The 14,139-nt window shown below is 38.1% G+C and overlaps 1 protein-coding gene and 1 pseudogene across 2 annotated transcripts in view; one reads left to right on the top strand and one right to left on the bottom strand.

Moving 5' to 3' along the window:
• Positions 1 to 14,139, bottom strand: part of PDE3A (phosphodiesterase 3A) — a 314,910-nt gene that overhangs the window by 268,175 nt on the left and 32,596 nt on the right. The window lies entirely within an intron of this gene.
• On the top strand, positions 9,602 to 11,875 carry LOC308625688 (serine-threonine kinase receptor-associated protein-like; annotated as a pseudogene). The gene is made up of 2 exons (XR_014017906.1): positions 9,602 to 10,165; positions 10,836 to 11,875. The product of XR_014017906.1 is annotated as a serine-threonine kinase receptor-associated protein-like (transcript).

Raw genomic sequence — 14,139 nt, 5'->3', positions numbered from 1 at the left:
CCCTGCTTTGGGGGTAAAATAAGCATAATCACCCCTATGGGAAACCTGATGGATTGTAGCTTGGCCGTAACTACTATTCAAACACGTGTTTTACTTGTCAAACTAAGGATCAATGCCAAACAACAGACAAAAAAGGAGCATGGGAAAGCCTGTGGGTTGGGTTAAGGGTTAGGGAAACAGCTGCTATGGGCATGATACAAAAAAAAAAGGGAAAAATAGCAAGAGAGAAATTAGCAATAAATAGAACATAACTATCTCTACATTCTGTGGTTTAAAGAGAAGGTCTTTAAAGAAAAGATATTTTGGAGGGTTAAAAAAATATGCTATTAACCTTATTGGCAGCCCTGTAATGTTTGATCTTCAGGATTAAAGAGTAATGAGTATTTTATAATCAGAATTTTATTATGTTTGACACACTTTTATATATGGTTTATATTTGCTTATGAGACTCATTTTTTTTTAAGCCAACATTTTGCTGCCCTCAATTCAAACCATGAGAAAAGACAGCTACTGGAAAAAAAGAACATTAGCTTAATTGTGTCTCTGCTACCTACAAATATCTATACTTGATCCAAAAGAAAAATGATTAATAAGTGAATATCTTTTAAAAACGTATAGTCTCTGAAATCTGCATGGTTCATTCATTCAGCAAATATTACCTATATTTTGCCAGGCACTGTGTTTCTCTGTATTCAGTGAATAAAAGAGAAGGTCCAACTACAGTCCAAACAAATAAGGCTTATGAAAGCAAGTACCTGATACACTTCTAAGCTCACAGAAGAACCGGGCTGAGCAACCAGGGAAAACAATCTAGAAGAGATGTCCAGGGAATTATTTCATTTGATAATTTTTTTATAGGCAGGGACAATGTATATACTTAAATTTGATTACCTGAGAGAGATCTCAATTCTGCTACCCCTAAAGGGTGTTAAGTATAAACACAGGGAAGAAATTGATACACTCTCACAATTTATAATTCAATGCAGAAAAAATGCCAGTATGAGGCTGAAGTGGATTTTAAAAACCTACACTAGAAAGGCAAACTTGAGACTTTTACACCATGGCTTACAGAAACTGTATCACTGAGGCTAACAGGACCTCTGACTCATCTTTACTTATTTATTTTATTTATTTGTTTTTTTTATTTTGGCGTGGTGCGCAGCGGGCAGGATCTTATTTCCTGGACCAGGGATCTAACCCGTGCCCCCTGCAGTGGAAGCACAGGGTCTTAACCACTGGACCCCCAGGGAAGTCCCAATTCATCTTTATTTTGACTACATCAGATTAGAAGATGTACAAGATATTTTCCAGTTATGTGATTTTAAATCTATACTTATCCCCCCAAACGTACCTCTACCCTCTTCCTAGATATTTGTGTTTTCAAGAGTACTTCTTTTCTACAAATCCCCAAGAAACTGTGTCCAGCTCCATGGCCATCTGTAGAAGGATGATTCCAAAATCTGTACTCTAGCTTCAGTTTGGTGTCTCATCTACAGCCTATATCCCAGTTATTTTCTGAACCCTTACTCAGTATGATAGGCATATAGTTCCATGTATATAGTTGACCACTGACCAATGTGGGGGGCTAGGGGTATTGTCCCTATGCAGTCAAAAATGGGCTATCCCTACCTCAGAAAACAAAGGAATTGATAAATGACTCACCACCCAAAGGCAGGAAGCTCAGTTTGGATAGCATCATTTCTTTTGATTCCACATAGTGTGATCTCTAATCAAACACAAACTTTTCCCCACACTTAGTTAACTTAGAGATCTGTAAACTGAAAATACAGGTACTGTATTTATTTATTTTTTTAAATCCAAGTATAATTAGACCTGCACAGTTCAAACCCGTGTTGTTCAAGGGTCAACTGTATTTAGCTTCAGTACTTTCAGTAGTTTAGTAGGTGCTCAAGCAGCACTCATTATTCTGACTTTGGGATTTCTGCTATCAGCCCAGGTTTCCCCAGGCATCACTTTGAAACCAGTAGCTCCATCAGGTCAGGAAAATACTTGCACAAGATACAGTTACCGTAACGACTGTGTTGGAGTTGGACTGTAGTTTGTTCTACAAGAGGAACAGATCAGCTGTCACTGACTCCTCCTCTGTTCCTGTTAATAAAGCTTCTACAAATGAGGAAGCCTGGGGCAGGCGCAAAAACAAAACCAAATTCAAAACAGAGGCAGTATATTGGGCTTATGATTTCTGACCTACTCCATACTCCTGGACTGCACTTCTGGGCCTTATTTTACGTCTTGTTTTCTTCACATCAGGAATGAGACCAATGCCTTGGACCATGAATTCTGAAATATATTCCCTTTGGGTAAGAGGTACAGGAAATGCATGTTCATCTGGAATAAACTGGATTTTCAATGCTCTGGTTCCACTATCATTTTTACACACGGCAGAGTATCTTATACACTACGCTGGGCAAGGCAGGAATTACTGTCCCCGCTAGAGAGATCAGGAAACCAAGGTCAAGAGAATTTAAGAAACTGTCCAAGGGTTCAGCTTGGTTTGTTTTGTGACTTTCAGACCCACATTCTCTACACAGCCATGGTGTCTTCCTCTCACTGTAACACACTGTCATGCAACCCAGATGACCTAGTATTATTTTCTGATTATTTCCCTGGTTATTATTTTATGGATAATACATTAAAGAAGCTTGTAGTAAGGGTTTAATGTGAACCAAACTGAAATGAAATAAAGGACCCCTATATTTGTAAAAGATAAATATATATATTTATAAAATAAAAAACACTTTCTCAAAGGCCTGCACCAACCCCATAAACAAGGTATAAATCCCTTGCTATTCTCTCCCACAGCAATCAGTATTCTACATACCTTTAATTCACATACTTGTAATTACTTAAGATATTCCTACTAAACTATAAAATCCACCAGGGCAAACATGGTGTTATTTTGTTCGTCACTGTATTCCTAGCGTGAGATGCAACTGGTGATTCAATGCATTATTACTGAACTGAATTGTGTCATATCTGCTTGATGCCACATAGGTAGTATGAGTTAATATATTTACAGACTTTAAACATGTACTCCCTCAACTTACAGCATTTGATCTTTACAGCTATTATGATGTTGTTTAATATTAACAGAAAGAAGGGAAATCAAGGCCAAAATGATAAATCCCATTCACCTGAGTTGGAGGAAAAGTATGAGTAATACTCCTTCTCACTCAACAATGACCTTAAGTTTAAGCTTCAGAAAAGGAATATGAGAGTTAAGGAAGACAGAATAGTCAAAAGAAACAAAAAACAGAAGAACTAAACAAGATTCTTTACACAATACCCCATTTCCCACCTACATAGGAGGTCCAGCATTCAAATGCTCTGATAGCAGTCCCTTTCCTAGTGCCAACATTATTGTTCAGGTAGGTTTTTGTTTGTTTTTTCCCTCTCTTGTATATGTATCTAATGATAATCACCTACAGATATATCAAATACTTCTCATTTTGGAATGATGCTGGGCTAAACAACAATTAAATCAAATAAGTCACCTGTGGAAAAAAGGAACACTAATAATTGTCTTAAATGTTTTCAAACTTAAAAGCACTTGCAAGTAAATTAAGCGTGGGTGGTTTAGAAACAAGAGTGAAATAGAAAGTGAACGCTTTTATAGCACACCTATAATGTGTTCTATTATTGTACTATTAACATGAAAATGCCACTAACACAACAAATACTTATTGCCCACTTAATGCAAATGTGCACTCGGCTTGCTAAAGTGGAGCTAGGAAAAACAAGCATCAGGCTTCAAGAAACTGAAATCTAGTTAGCAAACTACTAACAGGTATAACCCAATCTATAGTAATGTATTTAAGGGTAAGAATGTAACTAAGTGAACTATAAATAGGGCTGTAGCAGTTGTGAAGTTTTCATGAAGAAAGTGAGCTACACAGAATATATGGCATTTGGATAGGTCAGGAAAGTAAGTTGAAATGTTCCTATGAAAGGAATAAAAGGCAAAAAGAGGAAGAGACAAGTATAAACACTGAATTCTGTAGAGGAAGTTAAATGACTACCTGACAGAAATGAAGGTCCTTGGCGAATAACAGTGATACATAAATTAAAACACAGGGTAAAGAGATTAAAAAAACAGAATCTGACTAGATTACAAAGGACTCAAAAATTAAGTAGAAGGGGCTACACCAGATGGGGAATATCAGGAGAGAAACTGTAATGCTTTTAGCAAGAAGGGCTATTCAGAGCCTTTGTGTTGCACCAACCCATCCATGGGGCTCCATTCATGGTAACCCTGTGGTCAACGACCAGATGAAAACCACTCTTTCAAAGATGACTCAGACATCATAGTTTATGGCTGTAAGCAGGGGGAGGATCACCAGAGACTTGTTAAGACATTATTTCTGGAACTCAGGGGCAAAGTGATAAAGGCTTAGACCCCCGGTTGTCAAAGAGGAAAGAAGACAAAGGTTAAGTCAAAGAATAACATCAGCATGAGAAATGCCAATTTCTGACACATGCTACAACATGGATGAACCTTGAGGACATTATGCTAAATGAAATAAGCCAATCACAAAACAGACAAATACAAATACTGTATGGTTCCATTTATATGAGGTACCTAGAGTAGTCAGATTCATAGACACAGCTAGTAGATGGTGGTTATCAGAGGCTGGTGGAGGAGAAAATGAGGAGTTGTTGTTTAACAGGTACTGTTTCAGTTTTTCAGATGAAAACAGTTCTGGAGACTGGATAGTGGTGACGGTTGCCCAACAATGTGAATACACTTAATATCATTAAACTGCACATTTAAAAATGGTCAAGATGGTAAATTTTATATTATGTGTATTATACCACAAATTAAAGTAATCATTAAAAGAAAAAGAAATTCCAAAATTTTGTGTCAGATTGAGATTAAGGGAAGAAGGAGCAAAGAATTCCAAATGACTCTTAGATCACTAACTTAGAAGAGGGAGGGAAATTGAAATAAAATAAGGGAATCCAGGCTGACAGAGGGGAAGAGAGTCATAATTGTCAAATATGTTTGATAGGACCATCTAAATGGAAATGCTACACAGGCAGCTGGAGACAATAGATAAGGCTCTGTGGATGGAACAGGAAATATGCTGGTTTTTATTTTCGTGTCACCATGTTGATGGGTGAGGGGAGGAAGGGCTTGGAATCAATCACCAGGTTCAATTCTGAGCCCTAGAATTTAACAGAGATGTTTTTAAAATATACTGTTATGTTACATTTTTTCATATTTTGATATCTTTGAATTAGGGTGGTCTTACAATGAACAGTGTCTTTTTCTTTTTTTAACATCTTTATTGGAGTATAGTTGCTTTACAACGGTGTGTGAGTTTCTGCTTTATAACAAAGTGAATCAGCTATACGTATACATATATCCCCATATCTCCTCCCTCTTGCGTCTCCCTCCCACTCTCCCTATCCCACGCCTCTAGGTGGTCACAAAGCACCAAGCTGATCTCCCTGTGCTATGCAGCTGCTTCCCACTAGCTATCTATTTTACATTTGGTAGTGTATATATGTCCATGCCACTCTCTCACTTCATCCCAGCTTACCCTTCCCCCTCCCTGTGTCCTCCAGTCCATTCTTGAAATTGAGTTATTTATAGTGAGGTAGATGGACCCAGAGTCTGTCATACAGAGTGATGTAAGTCAGAAAGAGAAAAACAAATACTGTATGCTAACACATATATATGGAATGTAAAAAAAAAAAAAAAAAAAAAGGTTCTGAAGAACCTAGGTGCAGGACAGGAATAAAGACGCAAACGTAGAGAACAGTGACTTTTGATGAAAAACCATGGATGCAATAACAGAAACTAACTCGATATAGCTTAGGGCAGGGTTATTCACAGAATGGGGGGCAGGAACACAGTGCAGCCTCAGGGAAGAAGGAGAATCAGAGTCAAGAAAGCCCCGAGGAGATTCAGATCTCTCTCCCTTTCCCGCACTCTCTGTATCTGCTTCATTCTTTCCACAAACTGATTTTTCTCTCCTCCTTAGCCCTTAGGGGTTTTGGAAAGGGGCTTTTGCATTTTGGAAAAGACTGACTTAACTTACATTTGGTCCCAATACCAAATTACTGGATCAGAATTTCATTGCCCAGCTTGAGCCCAATCGAGTACAGTCAAGATAACAGGGTCATGCCAAAGAAGTGTGGCTTCCAGAGGATGGCTACTGTAAGTGTAGCCTGATACCCCAGTAGGCATCAAGTACCACTGCATCTCAGGGAAGAGGAAAGATGGTAACAGGACAATTGAATTATATGGACACCTTTAGTCAGGGGAGAAGACTTGAGAGTCCTAAGAGGCAAATGACAATGGTCTTTCACTATTTAACTTTATCACAAATAATAGTAAATAAATATTAAGAAAAAGGGGTCAAAGTTACAACAGGGCAGTTTTTGACTCAAAATAACCATCCTATAGCAATGTTCTATTAAATGTTTTGTATTAGACATAATCAGTTTACGTTATCACTCAACAAACCTGCAGAGCTGGGATTTAATTTTTCATTTAATAGATGGAAAACCAAAACTAAGAAATTCACTAATTTGCCCACAATTTGCACCAATGTTCCTTTGGATTCAAAGCCCTTCTCTTTCTTTTTTTTTCTTCCCCAGCTTTACGAACATATGATTGAGTAATAAAAATTGTATATATTTAAGGTACACAACGCGATGTCTTGATATATATATATATACATTGTGAAATGACTACCATAACCAAACTAATTAAATATCTATCACCTACCATTTTTTTCCCTTCTCTTTCTATTACACCCATCTCTTTGTATTGATTTGAATGTGGCATGCTTTCTTTCATTCAAGGTATTCAAGTAGTGGCTAAATAAACATTTGTCACAAAACTACTATAGGAATAATCATTGTTTTGAAGAAATTTATCTGGCCTCTCTGATGATTTCCAACTATAATAATTCATAAGTTTACTATTTTGGATTCAGTGACCTCATTTTGGAAGCATTCATCATAACCAAATATGAACACTTTTCCCATCTATTAAAGGTTTTGCGATCTTGATAATTTCCAAAAAGAAAACATATTCCATCTATTGCATTAAAACTGTTGGTAAGCATTTTTTAAGGAAAAGAGATCTGGTTCATCTTTAAGTAAGAAAGCTAGTAATAGTAAATATATTCAAATCTGACAAACAACATTTTCTAGGAAGAGCTGTAGAAGTGACCACAGTTGGTGAAATAGAGAATTTTTTTAAATTATAAACTATTTTTCACAGAACTAGAACAAATAATCCTCAGATATGCATGGAACCATAAAAGACCCAAAATTGCCAAAGCAATCCTGAGGAAAAAGAATAAAGCAGGAGGCATAACCCTCCCAGACTTCAGACAATAATACAAAGCTACAGTAATCAAAACAGTGTGGTACTGGCAGAAAAACAGACATATGGATCAATGGAACAGAATAAAGAGCCCAGAAATAAACCCACACACCTATGGTCAATTAATCTTCGACAATAGGTAAGAAAATACAATGGAAACAGTACAGTCTCTTCAGCAAGTGGTGCTGGGAAAACTGGACAGCCACATGTAAATCAATGAAGTTAAAAGACATAGTCACACCATACACAAAAATAAACTCAAAGTGGCTTAAAGACTTAAATATAAGATATGACACCATAAAACTCCTAGAAGAGATCATAGGCAAAACATTCTCTGACATAAATGGTACCAATGTTTTCTTAGGTCAGTCTCTCAAGGCAATAGAAATAAAACTAAAAATAAACAAATGGGACCTAATCAAACTTGCAAGCTTTTACACAGTAAAGGAAATCAAACAAAAAGAAAAAAAAGAAAGAAAGAAAAGAAAAGACAACCTACAGAATGGGAGAAAATATTTGCAAACGAAGTGACCTACGAGGGCTTAATTTCCAAAATATACAAACAGCTCATACAACTCAACAACAAAAAACAAACAACCCAATTGGAAAGATGGGCAGAAGACCTAAATAAACATTTCTGAAAAGACGACATATAGATGGCCAAGAGGCACATTAAAAGATGCTTAACATTGCTAATTATTAGAGAAATGAAAATCAAAACTACAATGAAGTACCAGCTCACACCGGTCAGAATGGCCATCATCAAAAAGCCTACAGATAACATACTGGAGTGGGTGTAGAGAAAAGGGAGCCCTCCTACACTGTTGGTGGGAATGTACATTGGCACAGCCACTATGGAAAACAGTATGGAGGCTCCTCAAAAAACTAAAAATAGATTTACCACATGATCCAGCAATCCCACTCCTGGGCATATATCTGGACAAAGCAATAATTCGAAAATATACAGGCTCCCCAATGCTCACTGCAGCACTATTCACAATAGCCAAGACATGGAAACCACCTAAATGTCTATGAAAGATGAATGGATAAAAATGATATGGCACATATACACAATGGAATATTACTGAGTCAGAAAGAGAAAGACAAATACCACATGATATCACTTTTAAGTAGAATCTAAAATATGACACAAATGAACCTATCTACGAAATAGAAACAGACTCAGATATAGACTTGTGATTGCTGGGGGCAGGGATGGACTGGGAGTTTGGTGTTAGCAGATGCAAACTATTACATATAGAATGAATAAACAACAAGGTCCTACAGGGAACTATATTCAATATCCTGAGATAAACCATAATGGAAAAGAATATTTTTTAAATATATATATATATATTTATATGTATAATTGGATCACTTTGCTGTTAAGCAGAACTTAACACAACACTGTAAATCAATTTTTTAAAAGTATAAATTATTCGAGGTAGAATGTTGCTTGTGGCTTCAAGCTGGGTAATTGACTTATAAACGTAACAACCATTTAGACTTCAAATGATGAGAAAAAGGCTGGTGCTCTGGGTCCCCACATCCTTCAGTGGTTGGATCTGGTTGGTTTGTTTTAATCTATCACTCATTGGATTTACATAGGATTTCATAAGAAACAAATGTTCCATTTCCAGAAGGAGAAAGGGACAGAGGAAGGGGGGAGGGAGAGGGGACAAGGAAGAAGGGAGAGAGGAAAGGGAGAAAGGAAGAAGGAAAGAAAATATGTCACATTTTTAGAACTTTCCAGAGTCCTCACTCTCAATGGATTCATCACTCCACTTTGAGAAATTATGCAGCAGAAATTAGATATGTACAATAATTAACATTATCACAGATTTTAATTTTTTTGTGGCATTTAGAAAACTCTTTTCTAAATGTACAATGAGAAATGTATTTAATGAAATTAATATTGTGATAAGAAAAAGAATAGTAATAAATTATATAATCATTCAGGACTATATATCTTCCTTTAAAACTTATTTGTATATCTTACAGAATAAAAACATGGCATATTTTAGGCCGGTACCGGTGTGGACGGTGTGGGTCGTGGTCGCGGGTTCTGCGGTTCTCCCCCTCCCCTACTCTCCTCCTTCCCTCCCTTTCCCTTCCTCGACGGCAGTCGGTCGTCCATCGCAGACTCCCTGGCCCGTCCCTAACCCCTTTCTGACCTCGGGGCCACCGGATTGGCCTTTTCCCGTTTCCCGGCCCAACCCCAGAGTCCTTGAGGAGGCGGAGGCGGTGCCACGGAGGCGGGAAAAGACCAGAAGACCCTCGGCTCCCCCGCCAGATCGCCCGGCTCGCAGCCGCCATGGCAATGAGGCAGACGCCGCTCACTTGCTCGGGCCACACGCGGCCCGTAGTGGATCTGGCCTTCAGTGGCATCACGCCTTACGGCTATTTCCTGATCAGCGCTTGCAAAGATGGTAAACCTACGCTACTCCAGGGAGATACAAGAGACTGGACTGGGACATTTTGAGGTCATAAGGGTGCTGTTTGGGGTGCAACATTAAATAAGGACGCCACCAAAGCAGCTACAGCAGCTGCAGATGTGTAGGATGCTGTCTCAGGAGATGAATGGAGGACCCTGGCTCATAAACACATTGTCAAGACTGTGGATTTTACGCAGGATAGTAATTACTTGTTAACCGGGGGACAGGATACACTGTTACGCATATATGACTTGAACAAACCTGAAGCAGAACCTAAGGAAATCAGTGGTCATACCTCTAGTATTAAAAAGGCTCTATGGTGCAGTAAGCATAAACAGATCCTTTCAGCTGATGATAAAACTGTTTGGTAAGTAATTTTTCTTTAATAATTTAAAGTTTGAAAAATATTTGACCTTAGAGCTTATATTTGAAAGTTTTTTATAACTACTATGTAGGAAGAATCGTGTCTGAACATTACAGCTTTGGCTGCGCAGGGGTGAGATTTTTCTGAAGCTATCCATTTACTGTTATAAACATAGAGCAGAATTCACAAGACAATTAAGACTACTGACACCTTTATAAGCAGATACTCTTAACCCGGGTCAGTGGGCAGTCTGGCCATAGGGTGTCCAGTAAACCCCTGAAATTCTATACACAGTTTTGTGAGCTGACACCTAATGTATTTTTCTGTGGAAAGATAACTATCAGACTCACAAAAATCAAGTGTAAGAACCATTATTTAGAGCAACGCTGAAATTGATTAGATTAGGAGTGTCTTAATAGCACAGTTTTGCTGAATCATTTGGGAAGTATATTTAAAGTATTAATTTTGATTTCACCAACAAGCTACCAAATAATTTGATGTTTTATAGGATCCCAAAATTTCTTAGTATCATCTGTAATTTATGAGTTGGAGTAGAGGTTGTTTTACAATTGTGGTTATTTCACTGGTTAATCTGCAGATGTAATTTAAGCTGTAAGCGTTTTTCTTAAATGAGTAAATACCTCCTTATTGTCCTCTCTTTTTTTTTCTTCAGCCTTTGGGATCATGCTACTATGACAGAAGTGAAATCTCTAAATTTTAATATGTCTGTTAGCAGTATGGAACATATTCCTGAGGGAGAGGTATTGGTAATAACTTATGGATGATCTATTGCTTTTCATAGTGCAGTAAGTTTGGACCCAATTAAGTCTTTTGAAGCTCCTGCAACCATCAATTCTGCATCTCTTCATCCTGAGAAAGAATTTCTTGTTGCAGGGGGTGAAGATTTTAAACTTTGTAAGTATGATTATAATAGTGGAGAAGAATTAGAATCCTACAAAGGACACTTTGGTCCCATTCACTGTGTGAGGTTTAGTCCTGATGGAGAACTCTATGCTAGTGGTTCTGAAGATGGAACATTGAGACTATGGCAGACTGTGGTAGGAAAAACATATGGCCTTTGGAAATGTGTGCTTCCTGAAGAAGATAGTGGTGAGCTGGCAAAGCCGAAGATCAGTTTTCCAGAGACAGCGGAAGAGGAGCTAAAAGAAACTGCTTCAGAGAATTGAGATTCCATCTCTAGTTCAACTCCTGAAGTTAAGGCCTGAGCATCAGGCAGATGTACACAACTTATGGACTAAAACAAACAGAGAAAAGCATCAGCCTCCAGAGTTACTCTCTGCTTAAGGCAAACATGAGCAGTAAATAATGAGGAATATGAATTAGCTCCAGTGCTGGAACTAACCAACTTGGTGATACCTATAAGTGAAAACACAGGAGTTGACCAGCTGAAGGCAGATGGAGTTATGCTCTTGTAGTACGATAGTCAGTTGTCTTTTTACTGAATATGTGCAAACCAACATCCAATTTCTCTTATTACAGGTAGATTTCTTGTAGCTGTTTATGTTATTATGAAGAGGGAAAATATATTGGCCTATTTTTCTGACTTTTCCCTTAAAGCAGAAAGCCATTTTTTTTTGCTTTAGTTATAAAGAAAAGGGGGAATACATGATAAAGTAACTGGTTTGATTTCTCTTTCATTGCACACTGCTTCTGAACATCTAATTGTTTTTAGTTGTCTAAATAAAATCCCTCTAAAACAAACAAACAAACAAAAATGGCATATTTCAAAAGAAAATTCTAAATAGGAGAAAAATAAGAACAGATGCTACTTTAAAATAGTTATTTATAAATCCATTTAATCTTTGAAATAAGAAAAATGACCCTCATGAAAAGCAACTCTTTAACAAAAGCTATCTGCAAATTAAAATCAGCTTGAGCCAATTTTCCACAAAGAAAAATGTGGAAATAATTAATAATTATTATTAATAATGAGAGTTTTCTCACATCTATAAAGCCAAACAACAGTGTAAATACCACAGTAATACAACATCATTAAGAATATCAATTTTTTAACTATAATATCAGTTTTCACTTAAGGTATATAGGTGCTATACCAGTATTTTATAAAGGGACACAGATACACATGTTTAATTTTTTAAATGTCATTCCCTACTGTTTTATAGATTTCTAAAGTATTAAGTTATACATGTGATTTTTCTAATCAAGTTTTACTCGTAAGAAAATACATTATACTGTACTTCAGTACCAGAGGAGTCAGAAACACTGAAATTCCACAAAAAATTAAACTATTTTTTTATATTTACTATTTGCTTTCCTTCATGTATTGAATAGTTACTAAGAATGTAGATATAATGCTAGACACATGGAAATCACATGGAAGCAATTTTTAAACAACTGTAATTTTACAAAAACTAAAACTCTAAACTTAAGTACTCCAAAAGCAATTAAAAATTTAATTCCGAGCAACAGAGTCTTTGAGTTGTAAGGAACGGGGGAGTGCAGAAATATCTTCCTGCATGTATCCAATCTAACAAATTAGGCCCAATAACACTGCCAACCCCTTTCTTTACCTGGGAACCTTGGCAACCAGGTACAGGACATAACAAAAGACCTCATCTTGCTAGATTTAGAGCTACTACATTTATAGACTAAGAATACCTACTACCTTTGCAGATTAAGCATACAAAGTAGGGCTTCCCTGGTGGTGCAGTGGTTGAGAGTCCGCCTGCCGATGCAGGGAACACGGGTTAGTGCCCCGGTCCGGGAAGATCCCACATGCCGCGGAGCAGCTGGGCCTGTGAGCCATGACCGCTGAGCCCGCGCGTCCGGAGCCTGTGCTCCACAACGGGAGAGGCCACAACAGTGAGAGGCCCGCATACCGAAAAAAAAAAAAAAAGAATACAAACTAATCCTATCTCCTGCCTCTACTGCCTTTCTAAAAATCCAGCCATTTAACTGGAGTATAATTACTTAGTTGCCAAAAAAAAAGCTGTCAGTGAATACGTATTCTGAGCCTAGCCATGTACAAAAAAAGGAAACAAGATTAAGTGTCTGCTAGACACTTGGCACTTTGGTAGATACTGTAAGCAAATTATCTTAAAACTAAATAATAACCTTATGAAGTAGGACCTGCAATCCCCACGCCACAGATGAAAAAGGCTCAGAGTTGCTAAACAACTTCCCCTATGTCACACAGACGGCGATCAGCAACTGCCTTGACCTCAAACCTTGTGTTATAACAGCGTTAACTCCTGACACCAGTAGGGCAGAGAAGATGCTTAAGACAGGATGTCTATGACGTGGTCAGGGAAATAAGACCACACAACAGAGCAAGGAAATGCTGAAGTGTGAGGGGCTAGGAAGGCGAGTTCCAGTAAATGAGAATGAGCTGCATAGGTTTAGGAGGTTTGGGGAAAGAGGTGGGTCTGGAAATAGGGCATGAAGGATGAACAGGCTTTTAGGAAGTGCAGGCTAGAAATTAGGTCATCCTGAGGGCTGGCAGAGGATAAAGGTCGGAAGGAAGCTGGCGGGCTCCCAGGAAACGGCGTGGACACTGACCATAGTGCACACAAAGAGAGCGAGCGAGGCCTGGACAACCCCAGAAGTAGACCCTCCCGTGAGAGAATCAACGAAAAATGATGTAACAAAGATGGAGAGAAAATTCCTGCAGAGACAAAGGAAGGATTAAGAAGAAGTCGTGGTCTAAGGAGCCCGGGTCATACTTCCTATTTCTCCTCTCCCATTTCCTCGATCACTTCTCTCTCTCCTTCGCTCCAAATTCAAAGCTTTACACAGAAAACCTAACTGTATATTCATCCTCCGAATACAAGTTTGTCAGAATAAGAAGAAGTGTTGGGGAAAGAGAGGAAGGAAGCCAGCAGAAAACTTTGTCTGTGATGGGCTTCCCTGGTGGTGCAGTGGTTGAGAGTCTGCCTGCCGATGCAGGGGACACAGGTTCGTGCCCCGGTCCGGGAGGATCCCACATGCCGCGGAGT

This window comes from Mesoplodon bidens (assembly GCF_964165515.1).
Source record: "Mesoplodon bidens genome assembly, chromosome: 11".
Classification (NCBI taxonomy): domain Eukaryota; kingdom Metazoa; phylum Chordata; class Mammalia; order Artiodactyla; family Ziphiidae; genus Mesoplodon; species Mesoplodon bidens.
The sequence above is the reverse complement of the archived record's forward strand: the minus strand, read 5'-3'. Positions and strand labels throughout refer to the sequence as shown.